Source organism: Staurois parvus, unplaced genomic scaffold (genome assembly GCF_062004578.1).
Source record: "Staurois parvus isolate SC_StPar_1 unplaced genomic scaffold, SC_StPar_1.0 ptg000004l, whole genome shotgun sequence".
Taxonomy (NCBI): domain Eukaryota; kingdom Metazoa; phylum Chordata; class Amphibia; order Anura; family Ranidae; genus Staurois; species Staurois parvus.
In genome coordinates, this window is record NW_028317800.1 from 3,340,390 (window position 1) to 3,362,071 (window position 21,682).

General features: G+C 42.3%; 16 pseudogenes; all 16 read left to right on the forward strand.

The window, feature by feature from the left end:
- Positions 1 to 538: 538 nt before the first annotated feature.
- On the forward strand, positions 539 to 657 carry LOC149474522 (5S ribosomal RNA; annotated as a pseudogene).
- Positions 658 to 1,731: 1,074 nt separating this feature from the next.
- Positions 1,732 to 1,850, forward strand: LOC149474523 (5S ribosomal RNA; annotated as a pseudogene).
- Positions 1,851 to 2,926: 1,076 nt separating this feature from the next.
- Positions 2,927 to 3,045, forward strand: LOC149474524 (5S ribosomal RNA; annotated as a pseudogene).
- Positions 3,046 to 4,120: 1,075 nt separating this feature from the next.
- On the forward strand, positions 4,121 to 4,239 carry LOC149474525 (5S ribosomal RNA; annotated as a pseudogene).
- Positions 4,240 to 6,495: 2,256 nt separating this feature from the next.
- Positions 6,496 to 6,614, forward strand: LOC149474526 (5S ribosomal RNA; annotated as a pseudogene).
- A 1,075-nt stretch (positions 6,615 to 7,689) lies between these two features.
- Positions 7,690 to 7,808, forward strand: LOC149474527 (5S ribosomal RNA; annotated as a pseudogene).
- A 1,074-nt stretch (positions 7,809 to 8,882) lies between these two features.
- On the forward strand, positions 8,883 to 9,001 carry LOC149474528 (5S ribosomal RNA; annotated as a pseudogene).
- Positions 9,002 to 10,076: 1,075 nt separating this feature from the next.
- LOC149474529 (5S ribosomal RNA) lies at positions 10,077 to 10,195 on the forward strand (annotated as a pseudogene).
- A 1,075-nt stretch (positions 10,196 to 11,270) lies between these two features.
- On the forward strand, positions 11,271 to 11,389 carry LOC149474530 (5S ribosomal RNA; annotated as a pseudogene).
- Positions 11,390 to 12,464: 1,075 nt separating this feature from the next.
- LOC149474531 (5S ribosomal RNA) lies at positions 12,465 to 12,583 on the forward strand (annotated as a pseudogene).
- Positions 12,584 to 14,840: 2,257 nt separating this feature from the next.
- Positions 14,841 to 14,959, forward strand: LOC149474532 (5S ribosomal RNA; annotated as a pseudogene).
- A 1,074-nt stretch (positions 14,960 to 16,033) lies between these two features.
- On the forward strand, positions 16,034 to 16,152 carry LOC149474533 (5S ribosomal RNA; annotated as a pseudogene).
- Positions 16,153 to 17,226: 1,074 nt separating this feature from the next.
- On the forward strand, positions 17,227 to 17,345 carry LOC149474534 (5S ribosomal RNA; annotated as a pseudogene).
- Positions 17,346 to 18,419: 1,074 nt separating this feature from the next.
- Positions 18,420 to 18,538, forward strand: LOC149474535 (5S ribosomal RNA; annotated as a pseudogene).
- A 1,075-nt stretch (positions 18,539 to 19,613) lies between these two features.
- Positions 19,614 to 19,732, forward strand: LOC149474536 (5S ribosomal RNA; annotated as a pseudogene).
- Positions 19,733 to 20,806: 1,074 nt separating this feature from the next.
- Positions 20,807 to 20,925, forward strand: LOC149474537 (5S ribosomal RNA; annotated as a pseudogene).
- Positions 20,926 to 21,682: the final 757 nt, after the last annotated feature.

Below are 21,682 nucleotides of genomic sequence, written 5' to 3' on the forward strand. Positions count from 1 at the left end.
ATCATAATTGCCTAGAAGTTTTTATGATAGTGCACCGAGCAGTTATGTAATTCCACTATGTCTTTTCACTGCTCTTGGCCAGGTTGAATTGCACAAGTGTGAAATGGAGAAGAAGGTGCCTACGGCCACACCACCCCGAATGCGCCCGATCTGATTTGACCTCGGAAGCTTTGCAGGGTTGGGCCTGGTTAATACTTGGATGGGTTGCCTTCCTTGGATTAGCAGGTGCTGTAGGCTTTTTCTTTTTTAATTATGAGGTTTACCCTTTTACGGTTGACAGAAAACAGGGTCTTCTTACCTGAATTCACCAGTTTAGGAGGTTGTTTAGAGTTTATTAATGCTTGAAATCAAATATCATTTTTTATTTCTATTAAATGTAAGATGTTTCTATTATAGCTCAATGTTTGATGGCCATAATAAAGGGATTTCATCATAATTGCCCAGAAGTGTCTTTGATAGTACACCGAGTAATTATGTAATGTCTCTTCACTGCTTTTAGTCTGGTTGTATTGCACAACTGTACAATTGAGAAGATGTAGCCTACGGCCACACTACCCTGAATGCTCCTGATCTCATCTGATCTCAAAAGCTGAGCAGGGTTAGGCCTGGTTAGTACTTGGATTGGTCAACGCCTGGGAATACCAGGTGCTGTAGGCTTCTTTTCTTAGATTATAAATATTCGGGCAGCACAGTGGCTAAATGGTTAGCACGTTGGCCTGGCAGTACTAGGTTCTTTGGGTCGAAGCCCAGCCATGCCACCACCTGCCTGGAGTTTGCATGTTCTCCCTGTGACTGCGTGGTTTTCCTCCGGGTACTCCGGTTTCCTCCCACACTCCAAAGACATGCTGGTAGGTTAATTGGCTCCTGTCTAAATTGTCCCTAGTATGTGTATATTTGAATGTGAGTTAGGAACTTTAGATTGTACGTCCCTTGAGGGTTAGGGACTGATGTGAATGTACAATATAAAGCGCTGCGTAAATTGACGGTGCTATATAAGTACCTGAAATAAATAAATAATGAAGGTATACCCTCTTACAGAGGACCGACAACTGGGCCTTCTTTCCTGAAAGCACCAGTTTTGGAATTTTTAAGAGTAGTTTAAGGCATGGATACAAATGCCCCTTTTTAATGTATGGTAAATGTAAGATGTTAATATTCCAGCTAAATGTGTGACGGACATAAAGAAGGGATTTCATCATAATTGCCTAGAAGTTTTTATGATAGTGCACCGAGCAGTTATGTAATTCCACTATGTCTTTTCACTGCTCTTGGCCAGGTTGAATTGCACAAGTGTGAAATGGAGAAGAAGGTGCCTACGGCCATACCACCCCGAATGCGCCCGATCTGATTTGACCTCGGAAGCTTTGCAGGGTTGGGCCTGGTTAATACTTGGATGGGTTGCCTTCCTTGGATTAGCAGGTGCTGTAGGCTTTTTCTTTTTTAATTATGAGGTTTACCCTTTTACGTTTGACAGAAAACAGGGTCTTCTTACCTGAATACACCAGTTTAGGAGGTTGTTTAGAGTTTATTAATGCTTGAAATCAAATATAATTTTTTATTTCTATTAAATGTAAGATGTTTCTATTATAGCTCAATGTTTGATGGCCATAATAAAGGGATTTCATCATAATTGCGCAGAAGTGTCTTGATAGTACACCGAGTAATTATGTAATGTCTCTTCACTGCTTTTAGTCTGGTTGTATTGCACAACTGTACAATGGAGAAGATGTAGCCTACGGCCACACTACCCTGAATGCTCCTGATCTCATCTGATCTCAAAAGCTGAGCAGGGTTAGGCCTGGTTAGTACTTGGATTGGTCAACGCCTGGGAATACCAGGTGCTGTAGGCTTCTTTTCTTAGATTATAAATATTCGGGCAGCACAGTGGCTAAATGGTTAGCACGTTGGCCTGGCAGTACTAGGTTCGTTGGGTCGAAGCCCAGCCATGCCACCACCTGCCTGGAGTTTGCATGTTCTCCCTGTGACTGCGTGGTTTTCCTCCGGGTACTCCGGTTTCCTCCCACACTCCAAAGACATGCTGGTAGGTTAATTGGCTCCTGTCTAAATTGTCCCTAGTATGTGTATATTTGAATGTGAGTTAGGAACTTTAGATTGTACGTCCCTTGAGGGTTAGGGACTGATGTGAATGTACAATATAAAGCGCTGCGTAAATTGACGGAGCTATATAAGTACCTGAAATAAATAAATAATGAAGGTATACCCTCTTACAGAGGACCGACAACTGGGCCTTCTTTCCTGAAAGCACCAGTTTCGGAATTTTTAAGAGTAGTTTAAGGCGTGGATACAAATGCCCCTTTTTAATGTATGGTAAATGTAAGATGTTAATATTCCAGCTAAATGTGTGACGGACATAAAGAAGGGATTTCATCATAATTGCCTAGAAGTTTTTATGATAGTGCACCGAGCAGTTATGTAATTCCACTATGTCTTTTCACTGCTCTTGGCCAGGTTGAATTGCACAAGTGTGAAATGGAGAAGAAGGTGCCTACGGCCACACCACCCCGAATGCGCCCGATCTGATTTGACCTCGGAAGCTTTGCAGGGTTGGGCCTGGTTAATACTTGGATGGGTTGCCTTCCTTGGATTAGCAGGTGCTGTAGGCTTTTTTTTTTTTTAATTATGAGGTTTACCCTTTTACGGTTGACAGAAAACAGGGTCTTCTTACCTGAATACACCAGTTTAGGAGGTTGTTTAGAGTTTATTAATGCTTGAAATCAAATATCATTTTTTATTTCTATTAAATGTAAGATGTTTCTATTATAGCTCAATGTTTGATGGCCATAATAAAGGGATTTCATCATAATTGCCCAGAAGTGTCTTTGATAGTACACCGAGTAATTATGTAATGTCTCTTCCCTGCTTTTAGTCTGGTTGTATTGCACAACTGTACAATGGAGAAGATGTAGCCTACGGCCACACTACCCTGAATGCTCCTGATCTCATCTGATCTCAAAAGCTGAGCAGGGTTAGGCCTGGTTAGTACTTGGATTGGTCAACGCCTGGGAATACCAGGTGCTGTAGGCTTATTTTCTTAGATTATAAATATTCGGGCAGCACAGTGGCTAAATGGTTAGTACGTTGGCCTGGCAGTACTAGGTTCGTTGGGTCGAAGCCCAGCCATGCCACCACCTGCCTGGAGTTTGCATGTTCTCCCTGTGACTGCGTGGTTTTCCTCCGGGTACTCCGGTTTCCTCCCACACTCCAAAGACATGCTGGTAGGTTAATTGGCTCCTGTCTAAATTGTCCCTAGTATGTGTATATTTGAATGTGAGTTAGGAACTTTAGATTGTACGTCCCTTGAGGGTTAGGGACTGATGTGAATGTACAATATAAAGCGCTGCGTAAATTGACGGCGCTATATAAGTACCTGAAATAAATAAATAATGAAGGTATACCCTCTTACAGAGGACCGACAACTGGGCCTTCTTTCCTGAAAGCACCAGTTTCGGAATTTTTAAGAGTAGTTTAAGGCGTGGATACAAATGCCCCTTTTTAATGTATGGTAAATGTAAGATGTTAATATTCCAGCTAAATGTGTGACGGACATAAGGAAGGGATTTCATCATAATTGCCTAGAAGTTTTTATGATAGTGCACCGAGCAGTTATGTAATTCCACTATGTCTTTTCACTGCTCTTGGCCAGGTTGAATTGCACAAGTGTGAAATGGAGAAGAAGGTGCCTACGGCCACACAACCCCGAATGCGCCCGATCTGATTTGACCTCGGAAGCTTTGCAGGGTTGGGCCTGGTTAATACTTGGATGGGTTGCCTTCCTTGGATTAGCAGGTGCTGTAGGCTTTTTCTTTTTTAATTATGAGGTTTACCCTTTTACGGTTGACAGAAAACAGGGTCTTCTTACCTGAATACACCAGTTTAGTAGGTTGTTTAGAGTTTATTAATCCTTGAAATCAAATATCATTTTTTATTTCTATTAAATGTAAGATGTTTCTATTATAGCTCAATGTTTGATGGCCATAATAAAGGGATTTCATCATAATTGCCCAGAAGTGTCTTTGATAGTACACCGAGTAATTATGTAATGTCTCTTCCCTGCTTTTAGTCTGGTTGTATTGCACAACTGTACAATGGAGAAGATGTAGCCTACGGCCACACTACCCTGAATGCTCCTGATCTCATCTGATCTCAAAAGCTGAGCAGGGTTAGGCCTGGTTAGTACTTGGATTGGTCAACGCCTGGGAATACCAGGTGCTGTAGGCTTCTTTTCTTAGATTATAAATATTCGGGCAGCACAGTGGCTATATGGGTAGCACGTTGGCCTGGCAGTTCCTGGTTCGTTGGGTCGAAGCCCAGCCATGCCACCACCTGCCTGGAGTTTGCATGTTCTCCCTGTGACTGCGTGGTTTTCCTCCGGGTACTCCGGTTTCCTCCCACACTCCAAAGACATGCTGGTAGGTTAATTGGCTCCTGTCTAAATTGTCCCTAGTATGTGTATATTTGAATGTGAGTTAGGAACTTTAGATTGTACGTCCCTTGAGGGTTAGGGACTGATGTGAATGTACAATATAAAGCGCTGCGTAAATTGACGGCGCTATATAAGTACCTGAAATAAATAAATAATGAAGGTATACCCTCTTACAGAGGACCGACAACTGGGCCTTCTTTCCTGAAAGCACCAGTTTCGGAATTTTTAAGAGTAGTTTAAGGCGTGGATACAAATGCCCCTTTTTAATGTATGGTAAATGTAAGATGTTAATATTCCAGCTAAATGTGTGACGGACATAAAGAAGGGATTTCATCATAATTGCCTAGAAGTTTTTATGATAGTGCACCGAGCAGTTATGTAATTCCACTATGTCTTTTCACTGCTCTTGGCCAGGTTGAATTGCACAACTGTGAAATGGAGAAGAAGGTGCCTACGGCCACACCACCCCGAATGCGCCCGATCTGATTTGACCTCGGAAGCTTTGCAGGGTTGGGCCTGGTTAATACTTGGATGGGTTGCCTTCCTTGGATTAGCAGGTGCTGTAGGCTTTTTCTTTTTTAATTATGAGGTTTACCCTTTTACGTTTGACAGAAAACAGGGTCTTCTTACCTGAATACACCAGTTTAGGAGGTTGTTTAGAGTTTATTAATCCTTGAAATCAAATATTTTTTATTTTTATTAAATGTAAGATGTTTCTATTATAGCTCAATGTGTGATGGCCATAATAAAGGGATTTCATCATAATTGCCCAGAAGTGTCTTTGATAGTACACCGAGTAATTATGTAATGTCTCTTCTCTGCTTTTAGTCTGGTTGTGTTGCACAACTGTACAATGGAGAAGATGTAGCCTACGGCCACCCTACCCTGAATGCTCCTGATCTCAAAAGCTGAGCAGGGTTAGGCCTGGTTAGTACTTGGATTGGTCAACGCCTGGGAATACCAGGTGCTGTAGGCTTCTTTTCTTAGATTATAAATATTCGGGCAGCACAGTGGCTAAATGGTTAGCACGTTGGCCTGGCAGTACTAAGTTCGTTGGGTCGAAGCCCAGCCATGCCACCACCTGCCTGGAGTTTGCATGTTCTCCCTGTGACTGCGTGGTTTTCCTCCGGGTACTCCGGTTTCCTCCCACACTCCAAAGACATGCTGGTAGGTTAATTGGCTCCTGTCTAAATTGTCCCTAGTATGTGTATATATGAATGTGAGTTAGGAACTTTAGATTGTACGTCCCTTGAGGGTTAGGGACTGATGTGAATGTGCAATATAAAGCGCTGCGTAAATTGACGGCGCTATATAAGTACCTGAAATAAATAAATAATGAAGGTATACCCTCTTACAGAGGACCGACAACTGGGCCTTCTTTCCTGAAAGCACCAGTTTCGGAATTTTTAAGAGTAGTTTAAGGCGTGGATACAAATGCCCCTTTTTAATGTATGGTAAATGTAAGATGTTAATATTCCAGCTAAATGTGTGACGGACATAAAGAAGGGATTTCATCATAATTGCCTAGAAGTTTTTATGATAGTGCACCGAGCAGTTATGTAATTCCACTATGTCTTTTCACTGCTCTTGGCCAGGTTGAATTGCACAAGTGTGAAATGGAGAAGAAGGTGCCTACGGCCACACCACCCCGAATGCGCCCGATCTGATTTGACCTCGGAAGCTTTGCAGGGTTGGGCCTGGTTAATACTTGGATGGGTTGCCTTCCTTGGATTAGCAGGTGCTGTAGGCTTTTTCTTTTTTAATTATGAGGTTTACCCTTTTACGGTTGACAGAAAACAGGGTCTTCTTACCTGAATACACCAGTTTAGGAGGTTGTTTAGAGTTTATTAATCCATGAAATCAAATATCATTTTTTATTTCTATTAAATGTAAGATGTTTCTATTATAGCTCAATGTTTGATGGCCATAATAAAGGGATTTTATCATAATTGCCCAGAAGTGTCTTTGATAGTACACCGAGTAATTATGTAATGTCTCTTCCCTGCTTTTAGTCTGGTTGTATTGCACAACTGTACAATGGAGAAGATGTAGCCTACGGCCACACTACCCTGAATGCTCCTGATCTCATCTGATCTCAAAAGCTGAGCAGGGTTAGGCCTGGTTAGTACTTGGATTGGTCAATGCCTGGGAATACCAGGTGCTGTAGGCTTCTTTTCTTAGATTATAAATATTCGGGCAGCACAGTGGCTATATGGGTAGCACGTTGGCCTGGCAGTTCCTGGTTCGTTGGGTCGAAGCCCAGCCATGCCACCACCTGCCTGGAGTTTGCATGTTCTCCCTGTGACTGCGTGGTTTTCCTCCGGGTACTCCGGTTTCCTCCCACACTCCAAAGACATGCTGGTAGGTTAATTGGCTCCTGTCTAAATTGTCCCTAGTATGTGTATATATGAATGTGAGTTAGGAACTTTAGATTGTACGTCCCTTGAGGGTTAGGGACTGATGTGAATGTACAATATAAAGCGCTGCGTAAATTGACGGCGCTATATAAGTACCTGAAATAAATAAATAATGAAGGTATACCCTCTTACAGAGGACCGACAACTGGGCCTTCTGTCCTGAAAGCACCAGTTTCTGAATTTTTAAGAGTATTTTAAGGTGTGGATACAAATGCCCCTTTTTAATGTATGGTAAATGTAAGATGTTAATATTCCAGCTAAATGTGTGACGGACATAAAGAAGGGATTTCATCATAATTGCCTAGAAGTTTTTATGATAGTGCACCGAGCAGTTATGTAATTCCACTATGTCTTTTCACTGCTCTTGGCCAGGTTGAATTGCACAACTGTGAAATGGAGAAGAAGGTGCCTACGGCCACACCAACCCGAATGCGCCCGATCTGATTTGACCTCGGAAGCTTTGCAGGGTTGGGCCTGGTTAATACTTGGATGGGTTGCCTTCCTTGGATTAGCAGGTGCTGTAGGCTTTTTCTTTTTTAATTATGAGGTTTACCCTTTTACGGTTGACAGAAAACAGGGTCTTCTTACCTGAATACACCAGTTTAGGAGGTTGTTTAGAGTTTATTAATCCATGAAATCAAATATCATTTTTTATTTCTATTAAATGTAAGATGTTTCTATTATAGCTCAATGTTTGATGGCCATAATAAAGGGATTTTATCATAATTGCCCAGAAGTGTCTTTGATAGTACACCGAGTAATTATGTAATGTCTCTTCCCTGCTTTTAGTCTGGTTGTATTGCACAACTGTACAATGGAGAAGATGTAGCCTACGGCCACACTACCCTGAATGCTCCTGATCTCATCTGATCTCAAAAGCTGAGCAGGGTTAGGCCTGGTTAGTACTTGGATTGGTCAACGCCTGGGAATACCAGGTGCTGTAGGCTTCTTTTCTTAGATTATAAATATTCGGGCAGCACAGTGGCTATATGGGTAGCACGTTGGCCTGGCAGTTCCTGGTTCGTTGGGTCGAAGCCCAGCCATGCCACCACCTGCCTGGAGTTTGCATGTTCTCCCTGTGACTGCGTGGTTTTCCTCCGGGTACTCCGGTTTCCTCCCACACTCCAAAGACATGCTGGTAGGTTAATTGGCTCCTGTCTAAATTGTCCCTAGTATGTGTATATATGAATGTGAGTTAGGAACTTTAGATTGTACGTCCCTTGAGGGTTAGGGACTGATGTGAATGTACAATATAAAGCGCTGCGTAAATTGACGGCGCTATATAAGTACCTGAAATAAATAAATAATGAAGGTATACCCTCTTACAGAGGACCAACAACTGGGCCTTCTTTCCTGAAAGCACCAGTTTCGGAATTTTTAAGAGTAGTTTAAGGCGTGGATACAAATGCCCCTTTTTAATGTATGGTAAATGTAAGATGTTAATATTCCAGCTAAATGTGTGACGGACATAAAGAAGGGATTTCATCATAATTGCCTAGAAGTTTTTATGATAGTGCACCGAGCAGTTATGTAATTCCACTATGTCTTTTCACTGCTCTTGGCCAGGTTGAATTGCACAAGTGTGAAATGGAGAAGAAGGTGCCTACGGCCATACCACCCCGAATGCGCCCGATCTGATTTGACCTCGGAAGCTTTGCAGGGTTGGGCCTGGTTAATACTTGGATGGGTTGCCTTCCTTGGATTAGCAGGTGCTGTAGGCTTTTTCTTTTTTAATTATGAGGTTTACCCTTTTACGTTTGACAGAAAACAGGGTCTTCTTACCTGAATACACCAGTTTAGGAGGTTGTTTAGAGTTTATTAATGCTTGAAATCAAATATAATTTTTTATTTCTATTAAATGTAAGATGTTTCTATTATAGCTCAATGTTTGATGGCCATAATAAAGGGATTTCATCATAATTGCCCAGAAGTGTCTTGATAGTACACCGAGTAATTATGTAATGTCTCTTCACTGCTTTTAGTCTGGTTGTATTGCACAACTGTACAATGGAGAAGATGTAGCCTACGGCCACACTACCCTGAATGCTCCTGATCTCATCTGATCTCAAAAGCTGAGCAGGGTTAGGCCTGGTTAGTACTTGGATTGGTCAACGCCTGGGAATACCAGGTGCTGTAGGCTTCTTTTCTTAGATTATAAATATTCGGGCAGCACAGTGGCTATATGGGTAGCACGTTGGCCTGGCAGTTCCTGGTTCGTTGGGTCGAAGCCCAGCCATGCCACCACCTGCCTGGAGTTTGCATGTTCTCCCTGTGACTGCGTGGTTTTCCTCCGGGTACTCCGGTTTCCTCCCACACTCCAAAGACATGCTGGTAGGTTAATTGGCTCCTGTCTAAATTGTCCCTAGTATGTGTATATATGAATGTGAGTTAGGAACTTTAGATTGTACGTCCCTTGAGGGTTAGGGACTGATGTGAATGTACAATATAAAGCGCTGCGTAAATTGACGGTGCTATATAAGTACCTGAAATAAATAAATAATGAAGGTATACCCTCTTACAGAGGACCGACAACTGGGCCTTCTTTCCTGAAAGCACCAGTTTTGGAATTTTTAAGAGTAGTTTAAGGCATGGATACAAATGCCCCTTTTTAATGTATGGTAAATGTAAGATGTTAATATTCCAGCTAAATGTGTGACGGACATAAAGAAGGGATTTCATCATAATTGCCTAGAAGTTTTTATGATAGTGCACCGAGCAGTTATGTAATTCCACTATGTCTTTTCACTGCTCTTGGCCAGGTTGAATTGCACAAGTGTGAAATGGAGAAGAAGGTGCCTACGGCCATACCACCCCGAATGCGCCCGATCTGATTTGACCTCGGAAGCTTTGCAGGGTTGGGCCTGGTTAATACTTGGATGGGTTGCCTTCCTTGGATTAGCAGGTGCTGTAGGCTTTTTCTTTTTTAATTATGAGGTTTACCCTTTTACGTTTGACAGAAAACAGGGTCTTCTTACCTGAATACACCAGTTTAGGAGGTTGTTTAGAGTTTATTAATGCTTGAAATCAAATATCATTTTTTATTTCTATTAAATGTAAGATGTTTCTATTATAGCTCAATGTTTGATGGCCATAATAAAGGGATTTCATCATAATTGCCCAGAAGTGTCTTTGATAGTACACCGAGTAATTATGTAATGTCTCTTCCCTGCTTTTAGTCTGGTTGTATTGCACAACTGTACAATGGAGAAGATGTAGCCTACGGCCACACTACCCTGAATGCTCCTGATCTCATCTGATCTCAAAAGCTGAGCAGGGTTAGGCCTGGTTAGTACTTGGATTGGTCAACGCCTGGGAATACCAGGTGCTGTAGGCTTATTTTCTTAGATTATAAATATTCGGGCAGCACAGTGGCTAAATGGTTAGTACGTTGGCCTGGCAGTACTAGGTTCGTTGGGTCGAAGCCCAGCCATGCCACCACCTGCCTGGAGTTTGCATGTTCTCCCTGTGACTGCGTGGTTTTCCTCCGGGTACTCCGGTTTCCTCCCACACTCCAAAGACATGCTGGTAGGTTAATTGGCTCCTGTCTAAATTGTCCCTAGTATGTGTATATTTGAATGTGAGTTAGGAACTTTAGATTGTACGTCCCTTGAGGGTTAGGGACTGATGTGAATGTACAATATAAAGCGCTGCGTAAATTGACGGCGCTATATAAGTACCTGAAATAAATAAATAATGAAGGTATACCCTCTTACAGAGGACCGACAACTGGGCCTTCTTTCCTGAAAGCACCAGTTTCGGAATTTTTAAGAGTAGTTTAAGGCGTGGATACAAATGCCCCTTTTTAATGTATGGTAAATGTAAGATGTTAATATTCCAGCTAAATGTGTGACGGACATAAAGAAGGGATTTCATCATAATTGCCTAGAAGTTTTTATGATAGTGCACCGAGCAGTTATGTAATTCCACTATGTCTTTTCACTGCTCTTGGCCAGGTTGAATTGCACAAGTGTGAAATGGAGAAGAAGGTGCCTACGGCCACACCACCCCGAATGCGCCCGATCTGATTTGACCTCGGAAGCTTTGCAGGGTTGGGCCTGGTTAATACTTGGATGGGTTGCCTTCCTTGGATTAGCAGGTGCTGTAGGCTTTTTCTTTTTTAATTATGAGGTTTACCCTTTTACGGTTGACAGAAAACAGGGTCTTCTTACCTGAATACACCAGTTTAGGAGGTTGTTTAGAGTTTATTAATGCTTGAAATCAAATATCATTTTTTATTTTTATTAAATGTAAGATGTTTCTATTATAGCTCAATGTTTGATGGCCATAATAAAGGGATTTCATCATAATTGCCCAGAAGTGTCTTTGATAGTACACCGAGTAATTATGTAATGTCTCTTCCCTGCTTTTAGTCTGGTTGTATTGCACAACTGTACAATGGAGAAGATGTAGCCTACGGCCACACTACCCTGAATGCTCCTGATCTCATCTGATCTCAAAAGCTGAGCAGGGTTAGGCCTGGTTAGTACTTGGATTGGTCAACGCCTGGGAATACCAGGTGCTGTAGGCTTCTTTTCTTAGATTATAAATATTCGGGCAGCACAGTGGCTAAATGGTTAGCACGTTGGCCTGGCAGTACTAGGTTCGTTGGGTCGAAGCCCAGCCATGCCACCACCTGCCTGGAGTTTGCATGTCCTCCCTGTGACTGCGTGGTTTTCCTCCGGGTACTCCGGTTTCCTCCCACACTCCAAAGACATGCTGGTAGGTTAATTGGCTCCTGTCTAAATTGTCCCTAGTATGTGTATATATGAATGTGAGTTAGGAACTTTAGATTGTACGTCCCTTGAGGGTTAGGGACTGATGTGAATGTACAATATAAAGCGCTGCGTAAATTGACGGCGCTATATAAGTACCTGAAATAAATAAATAATGAAGGTATACCCTCTTACAGAGGACCGACAACTGGGCCTTCTTTCCTGAAAGCACCAGTTTCGGAATTTTTAAGAGTAGTTTAAGGCGTGGATACAAATGCCCCTTTTTAATGTATGGTAAATGTAAGATGTTAATATTCCAGCTAAATGTGTGACGGACATAAAGAAGGGATTTCATCATAATTGCCTAGAAGTTTTTATGATAGTGCACCGAGCAGTTATGTAATTCCACTATGTCTTTTCACTGCTCTTGGCCAGGTTGAATTGCACAACTGTGAAATGGAGAAGAAGGTGCCTACGGCCACACCAACCCGAATGCGCCCGATCTGATTTGACCTCGGAAGCTTTGCAGGGTTGGGCCTGGTTAATACTTGGATGGGTTGCCTTCCTTGGATTAGCAGGTGCTGTAGGCTTTTTCTTTTTTAATTATGAGGTTTACCCTTTTACGGTTGACAGAAAACAGGGTCTTCTTACCTGAATACACCAGTTTAGGAGGTTGTTTAGAGTTTATTAATGCTTGAAATCAAATATCATTTTTTATTTCTATTAAATGTAAGATGTTTCTATTATAGCTCAATGTTTGATGGCCATAATAAAGGGATTTCATCATAATTGCCCAGAAGTGTCTTTGATAGTACACCGAGTAATTATGTAATGTCTCTTCCCTGCTTTTAGTCTGGTTGTATTGCACAACTGTACAATGGAGAAGATGTAGCCTACGGCCACACTACCCTGAATGCTCCTGATCTCATCTGATCTCAAAAGCTGAGCAGGGTTAGGCCTGGTTAGTACTTGGATTGGTCAACGCCTGGGAATACCAGGTGCTGTAGGCTTCTTTTCTTAGATTATAAATATTCGGGCAGCACAGTGGCTAAATGGTTAGCACGTTGGCCTGGCAGTACTAGGTTCGTTGGGTCGAAGCCCAGCCATGCCACCACCTGCCTGGAGTTTGCATGTTCTCCCTGTGACTGCGTGGTTTTCCTCCGGGTACTCCGGTTTCCTCCCACACTCCAAAGACATGCTGGTAGGTTAATTGGCTCCTGTCTAAATTGTCCCTAGTATGTGTATATTTGAATGTGAGTTAGGAACTTTAGATTGTACGTCCCTTGAGGGTTAGGGACTGATGTGAATGTACAATATAAAGCGCTGCGTAAATTGACGGCGCTATATAAGTACCTGAAATAAATAAATAATGAAGGTATACCCTCTTACAGAGGACCGACAACTGGGCCTTCTTTCCTGAAAGCACCAGTTTCGGAATTTTTAAGAGTAGTTTAAGGCGTGGATACAAATGCCCCTTTTTAATGTATGGTAAATGTAAGATGTTAATATTCCAGCTAAATGTGTGACGGACATAAAGAAGGGATTTCATCATAATTGCCTAGAAGTTTTTATGATAGTGCACCGAGCAGTTATGTAATTCCACTATGTCTTTTCACTGCTCTTGGCCAGGTTGAATTGCACAACTGTGAAATGGAGAAGAAGGTGCCTACGGCCACACCAACCCGAATGCCTCCGATCTGATTTGACCTCGGAAGCTTTGCAGGGTTGGGCCTGGTTAATACTTGGATGGGTTGCCTTCCTTGGATTAGCAGGTGCTGTAGGCTTTTTCTTTTTTAATTATGAGGCTTACCCTTTTACGGTTGACAGAAAACAGGGTCTTCTTACCTGAATACACCAGTTTAGGAGGTTGTTTAGAGTTTAATAATGCTTGAAATCAAATATCATTTTTTATTTCTATTAAATGTAAGATGTTTCTATTATAGCTCAATGTGTGATGGCCATAATAAAGGGATTTCATCATAATTGCCCAGAAGTGTCTTTGATAGTACACCGAGTAATTATGTAATGTCTCTTCTCTGCTTTTAGTCTGGTTGTGTTGCACAACTGTACAATGGAGAAGATGTAGCCTACGGCCACCCTACCCTGAATGCTCCTGATCTCAAAAGCTGAGCAGGGTTAGGCCTGGTTAGTACTTGGATTGGTCAACGCCTGGGAATACCAGGTGCTGTAGGCTTCTTTTCTTAGATTATAAATATTCGGGCAGCACAGTGGCTATATGGGTAGCACGTTGGCCTGGCAGTTCCTGGTTCGTTGGGTCGAAGCCCAGCCATGCCACCACCTGCCTGGAGTTTGCATGTTCTCCCTGTGACTGCGTGGTTTTCCTCCGGGTACTCCGGTTTCCTCCCACACTCCAAAGACATGCTGGTAGGTTAATTGGCTCCTGTCTAAATTGTCCCTAGTATGTGTATATTTGAATGTGAGTTAGGAACTTTAGATTGTACGTCCCTTGAGGGTTAGGGACTGATGTGAATGTACAATATAAAGCGCTGCGTAAATTGACGGCGCTATATAAGTACCTGAAATAAATAAATAATGAAGGTATACCCTCTTACAGAGGACCGACAACTGGGCCTTCTTTCCTGAAAGCACCAGTTTCGGAATTTTTAAGAGTAGTTTAAGGCGTGGATACAAATGCCCCTTTTTAATGTATGGTAAATGTAAGATGTTAATATTCCAGCTAAATGTGTGACGGACATAAAGAAGGGATTTCATCATAATTGCCTAGAAGTTTTTATGATAGTGCACCGAGCAGTTATGTAATTCCACTATGTCTTTTCACTGCTCTTGGCCAGGTTGAATTGCACAAGTGTGAAATGGAGAAGAAGGTGCCTACGGCCACACCACCCCGAATGCGCCCGATCTGATTTGACCTCGGAAGCTTTACAGGGTTGGCCTGGTTAATACTTGGATGGGTTGCCTTCCTTGGATTAGCAGGTGCTGTAGGCTTTTTCTTTTTTAATTATGAGGTTTACCCTTTTACGGTTGACAGAAAACAGGGTCTTCTTACCTGAATACACCAGTTTAGGAGGTTGTTTAGAGTTTATTAATGCTTGAAATCAAATATCATTTTTTATTTCTATTAAATGTAAGATGTTTCTATTATAGCTCAATGTTTGATGGCCATAATAAAGGGATTTCATCATAATTGCCCAGAAGTGTCTTGATAGTACACCGAGTAATTATGTAATGTCTCTTCACTGCTTTTAGTCTGGTTGTATTGCACAACTGTACAATGGAGAAGATGTAGCCTACGGCCACACTACCCTGAATGCTCCTGATCTCATCTGATCTCAAAAGCTGAGCAGGGTTAGGCCTGGTTAGTACTTGGATTGGTCAACGCCTGGGAATACCAGGTGCTGTAGGCTTCTTTTCTTAGATTATAAATATTCGGGCAGCACAGTGGCTATATGGGTAGCACGTTGGCCTGGCAGTTCCTGGTTCGTTGGGTCGAAGCCCAGCCATGCCACCACCTGCCTGGAGTTTGCATGTTCTCCCTGTGACTGCGTGGTTTTCCTCCGGGTACTCCGGTTTCCTCCCACACTCCAAAGACATGCTGGTAGGTTAATTGGCTCCTGTCTAAATTGTCCCTAGTATGTGTATATTTGAATGTGAGTTAGGAACTTTAGATTGTACGTCCCTTGAGGGTTAGGGACTGATGTGAATGTACAATATAAAGCGCTGCGTAAATTGACGGCGTTATATAAGTACCTGAAATAAATAAATAATGAAGGTATACCCTCTTACAGAGGACCGACAACTGGGCCTTCTTTCCTGAAAGCACCAGTTTCGGAATTTTTAAGAGTAGTTTAAGGCGTGGATACAAATGCCCCTTTTTAATGTATGGTAAATGTAAGATGTTAATATTCCAGCTAAATGTGTGACGGACATAAAGAAGGGATTTCATCATAATTGCCTAGAATTTTTTATGATAGTACACCGAGCAGTTATGTAATTCCACTATGTCTTTTCACTGCTCTTGGCCAGGTTGAATTGCACAAGTGTGAAATGGAGAAGAAGGTGCCTACGGCCACACCACCCCGAATGCGCCCGATTTGATTTGACCTCGGAAGCTTTGCAGGGTTGGGCCTGGTTAATACTTGGATGGGTTGCCTTCCTTGGATTAGCAGGTGCTGTAGGCTTTTTCTTTTTTAATTATGAGGTTTACCCTTTTACGTTTGACAGAAAACAGGGTCTTCTTACCTGAATACACCAGTTTAGGAGGTTGTTTAGAGTTTATTAATGCTTGAAATCAAATATAATTTTTTATTTCTATTAAATGTAAGATGTTTCTATTATAGCTCAATGTTTGATGGCCATAATAAAGGGATTTCATCATAATTGCCCAGAAGTGTTTTGATAGTACACCGAGTAATTATGTAATGTCTCTTCACTGCTTTTAGTCTGGTTGTATTGCACAACTGTACAATGGAGAAGATGTAGCCTACGGCCACACTACCCTGAATGCTCCTGATCTCATCTGATCTCAAAAGCTGAGCAGGGTTAGGCCTGGTTAGTACTTGGATTGGTCAACGCCTGGGAATACCAGGTGCTGTAGGCTTCTTTTCTTAGATTATAAATATTCGGGCAGCACAGTGGCTATATGGGTAGCACGTTGGCCTGGCAGTTCCTGGTTCGTTGGGTCGAAGCCCAGCCATGCCACCACCTGCCTGGAGTTTGCATGTTCTCCCTGTGACTGCGTGGTTTTCCTCCGGGTACTCCGGTTTCCTCCCACACTCCAAAGACATGCTGGTAGGTTAATTGGCTCCTGTCTAAATTGTCCCTAGTATGTGTATATATGAATGTGAGTTAGGAACTTTAGATTGTACGTCCCTTGAGGGTTAGGGACTGATGTGAATGTACAATATAAAGCGCTGCGTAAATTGACGGCGCTATATAAGTACCTGAAATAAATAAATAATGAAGGTATACCCTCTTACAGAGGACCGACAACTGGGCCTTCTGTCCTGAAAGCACCAGTTTCGGAATTTTTAAGAGTAGTTTAAGGTGTGGATACAAATGCCCCTTTTTAATGTATGGTAAATGTAAGATGTTAATATTCCAGCTAAATGTGTGACGGACATAAAGAAGGGATTTCATCATAATTGCCTAGAAGTTTTTATGATAGTGCACCGAGCAGTTATGTAATTCCACTATGTCTTTTCACTGCTCTTGGCCAGGTTGAATTGCACAAGTGTGAAATGGAGAAGAAGGTGCCTACGGCCACACCACCCCAAATGCGCCCGATTTGATTTGACCTCGGAAGCTTTGCAGGGTTGGGCCTGGTTAATACTTGGATGGGTTGCCTTCCTTGGATTAGCAGGTGCTGTAGGCTTTTTCTTTTTTAATTATGAGGTTTACCCTTTTACGTTTGACAGAAAACAGGGTCTTCTTACCTGAATACACCAGTTTAGGAGGTTGTTTAGAGTTTATTAATGCTTGAAATCAAATATAATTTTTTATTTCTATTAAATGTAAGATGTTTCTATTATAGCTCAATGTTTGATGGCCATAATAAAGGGATTTCATCATAATTGCCCAGAAGTGTCTTGATAGTACACCGAGTAATTATGTAATGTCTCTTCACTGCTTTTAGTCTGGTTGTATTGCACAACTGTACAATGGAGAAGATGTAGCCTACGGCCACACTACCCTGAATGCTCCTGATCTCATCTGATCTCAAAAGCTGAGCAGGGTTAGGCCTGGTTAGTACTTGGATTGGTCAACGCCTGGGAATACCAGGTGCTGTAGGCTTCTTTTCTTAGATTATAAATATTCGGGCAGCACAGTGGCTAAATGGTTAGCACGTTGGCCTGGCAGTACTAGGTTCGTTGGGTCGAAGCCCAGCCATGCCACCACCTGCCTGGAGTTTGCATGTTCTCCCTGTGACTGCGTGGTTTTCCTCCGGGTACTCCGGTTTCCTCCCACACTCCAAAGACATGCTGGTAGGTTAATTGGCTCCTGTCTAAATTGTCCCTAGTATGTGTATATTTGAATGTGAGTTATGAACTTTAGATTGTACGTCCCTTGAGGGTTAGGGACTGATGTGAATGTACAATATAAAGCGCTGCGTAAATTGACGGCGCTATATGAGTACCTGAAATAAATAAATAATGAAGGTATACCCTCTTACAGAGGACCGACAACTGGGCCTTCTTTCCTGAAAGCACCAGTTTCGGAATTTTTAAGAGTAGTTTAAGGCGTGGATACAAATGCCCCTTTTTAATGTATGGTAAATGTAAGATGTTAATATTCCAGCTAAATGTGTGACGGACATAAAGAAGGGATTTCATCATAATTGCCTAGAAGTTTTTATGATAGTGCACCGAGCAGTTATGTAATTCCACTATGTCTTTTCACTGCTCTTGGCCAGGTTGAATTGCACAAGTGTGAAATGGAGAAGAAGGTGCCTACGGCCACACCACCCCGAATGCGCCCGATTTGATTTGACCTCGGAAGCTTTGCAGGGTTGGGCCTGGTTAATACTTGGATGGGTTGCCTTCCTTGGATTAGCAGGTGCTGTAGGCTTTTTCTTTTTTAATTATGAGGTTTACCCTTTTACGTTTGACAGAAAACAGGGTCTTCTTACCTGAATACACCAGTTTAGGAGGTTGTTTAGAGTTTATTAATGCTTGAAATCAAATATAATTTTTTATTTCTATTAAATGTAAGATGTTTCTATTATAGCTCAATGTTTGATGGCCATAATAAAGGGATTTCATCATAATTGCCCAGAAGTGTCTTGATAGTACACCGAGTAATTATGTAATGTCTCTTCACTGCTTTTAGTCTGGTTGTATTGCACAACTGTACAATGGAGAAGATGTAGCCTACGGCCACACTACCCTGAATGCTCCTGATCTCATCTGATCTCAAAAGCTGAGCAGGGTTAGGCCTGGTTAGTACTTGGATTGGTCAACGCCTGGGAATACCAGGTGCTGTAGGCTTCTTTTCTTAGATTATAAATATTCGGGCAGCACAGTGGCTATATGGGTAGCACGTTGGCCTGGCAGTTCCTGGTTCGTTGGGTCGAAGCCCAGCCATGCCACCACCTGCCTGGAGTTTGCATGTTCTCCCTGTGACTGCGTGGTTTTCCTCCGGGTACTCCGGTTTCCTCCCACACTCCAAAGACATGCTGGTAGGTTAATTGGCTCCTGTCTAAATTGTCCCTAGTATGTGTATATATGAATGTGAGTTAGGAACTTTAGATTGTACGTCCCTTGAGGGTTAGGGACTGATGTGAATGTACAATATAAAGCGCTGCGTAAATTGACGGCGCTATATAAGTACCTGAAATAAATAAATAATGAAGGTATACCCTCTTACAGAGGACCGACAACTGGGCCTTCTTTCCTGAAAGCACCAGTTTCGGAATTTTTAAGAGTAGTTTAAGGCGTGGATACAAATGCCCCTTTTTAATGTATGGTAAATGTAAGATGTTAATATTCCAGCTAAATGTGTGACGGACATAAAGAAGGGATTTCATCATAATTGCCTAGAAGTTTTTATGATAGTGCACCGAGCAGTTATGTAATTCCACTATGTCTTTTCACTGCTCTTGGCCAGGTTGAATTGCACAAGTGTGAAATGGAGAAGAAGGTGCCTACGGCCACACCACCCCGAATGCGCCCGATCTGATTTGACCTCGGAAGCTTTGCAGGGTTGGGCCTGGTTAATACTTGGATGGGTTGCCTTCCTTGGATTAGCAGGTGCTGTAGGCTTTTTCTTTTTTAATTATGAGGTTTACCCTTTTACGGTTGACAGAAAACAGGGTCTTCTTACCTGAATACACCAGTTTAGGAGGTTGTTTAGAGTTTATTAATCCATGAAATCAAATATCATTTTTTATTTCTATTAAATGTAAGATGTTTCTATTATAGCTCAATGTTTGATGGCCATAATAAAGGGATTTCATCATAATTGCCCAGAAGTGTCTTTGATAGTACACCGAGTAATTATGTAATGTCTCTTCCCTGCTTTTAGTCTGGTTGTATTGCACAACTGTACAATGGAGAAGATGTAGCCTACGGCCACACTACCCTGAATGCTCCTGATCTCATCTGATCTCAAAAGCTGAGCAGGGTTAGGCCTGGTTAGTACTTGGATTGGTCAACGCCTGGGAATACCAGGTGCTGTAGGCTTCTTTTCTTAGATTATAAATATTCGGGCAGCACAGTGGCTATATGGGTAGCACGTTGGCCTGGCAGTTCCTGGTTCGTTGGGTCGAAGCCCAGCCATGCCACCACCTGCCTGGAGTTTGCATGTTCTCCCTGTGACTGCGTGGTTTTCCTCCGGGTACTCCGGTTTCCTCCCACACTCCAAAGACATGCTGGTAGGTTAATTGGCTCCTGTCTAAATTGTCCCTAGTATGTGTATATATGAATGTGAGTTAGGAACTTTAGATTGTACGTCCCTTGAGGGTTAGGGACTGATGTGAATGTACAATATAAAGCGCTGCGTAAATTGACGGCGCTATATAAGTACCTGAAATAAATAAATAATGAAGGTATACCCTCTTACAGAGGACCGACAACTGGGCCTTCTTTCCTGAAAGCACCAGTTTCGGAATTTTTAAGAGTAGTTTAAGGCGTGGATACAAATGCCCCTTTTTAATGTATGGTAAATGTAAGATGTTAATATTCCAGCTAAATGTGTGACGGACATAAAGAAGGGATTTCATCATAATTGCCTAGAAGTTTTTATGATAGTGCACCGAGCAGTTATGTAATTCCACTATGTCTTTTCACTGCTCTTGGCCAGGTTGAATTGCACAAGTGTGAAATGGAGAAGAAGGTGCCTACGGCCATACCACCCCGAATGCGCCCGATCTGATTTGACCTCGGAAGCTTTGCAGGGTTGGGCCTGGTTAATACTTGGATGGGTTGCCTTCCTTGGATTAGCAGGTGCTGTAGGCTTTTTCTTTTTTAATTATGAGGTTTACCCTTTTACGTTTGACAGAAAACAGGGTCTTCTTACCTGAATACACCAGTTTAGGAGGTTGTTTAGAGTTTATTAATGCTTGAAATCAAATATAATTTTTTATTTCTATTAAATGTAAGATGTTTCTATTATAGCTCAATGTTTGATGGCCATAATAAAGGGATTTCATCATAATTGCCCAGAAGTGTCTTGATAGTACACCGAGTAATTATGTAATGTCTCTTCACTGCTTTTAGTCTGGTTGTATTGCACAACTGTACAATGGAGAAGATGTAGCCTACGGCCACACTACCCTGAATGCTCCTGATCTCATCTGATCTCAAAAGCTGAGCAGGGTTAGGCCTGGTTAGTACTTGGATTGGTCAACGCCTGGGAATACCAGGTGCTGTAGGCTTCTTTTCTTAGATTATAAATATTCGGGCAGCACAGTGGCTATATGGGTAGCACGTTGGCCTGGCAGTTCCTGGTTCGTTGGGTCGAAGCCCAGCCATGCCACCACCTGCCTGGAGTTTGCATGTTCTCCCTGTGACTGCGTGGTTTTCCTCCGGGTACTCCGGTTTCCTCCCACACTCCAAAGACATGCTGGTAGGTTAATTGGCTCCTGTCTAAATTGTCCCTAGTATGTGTATATATGAATGTGAGTTAGGAACTTTAGATTGTACGTCCCTTGAGGGTTAGGGACTGATGTGAATGTACAATATAAAGCGCTGCGTAAATTGACGGCGCTATATAAGTACCTGAAATAAATAAATAATGAAGGTATACCCTCTTACAGAGGACCGACAACTGGGCCTTCTGTCCTGAAAGCACCAGTTTCGGAATTTTTAAGAGTAGTTTAAGGTGTGGATACAAATGCCCCTTTTTAATGTATGGTAAATGTAAGATGTTAATATTCCAGCTAAATGTGTGACGGACATAAAGAAGGGATTTCATCATAATTGCCTAGAAGTTTTTATGATAGTGCACCGAGCAGTTATGTAATTCCACTATGTCTTTTCACTGCTCTTGGCCAGGTTGAATTGCACAACTGTGAAATGGAGAAGAAGGTGCCTACGGCCACACCACCCCAAATGCGCCCGATTTGATTTGACCTCGGAAGCTTTGCAGGGTTGGGCCTGGTTAATACTTGGATGGGTTGCCTTCCTTGGATT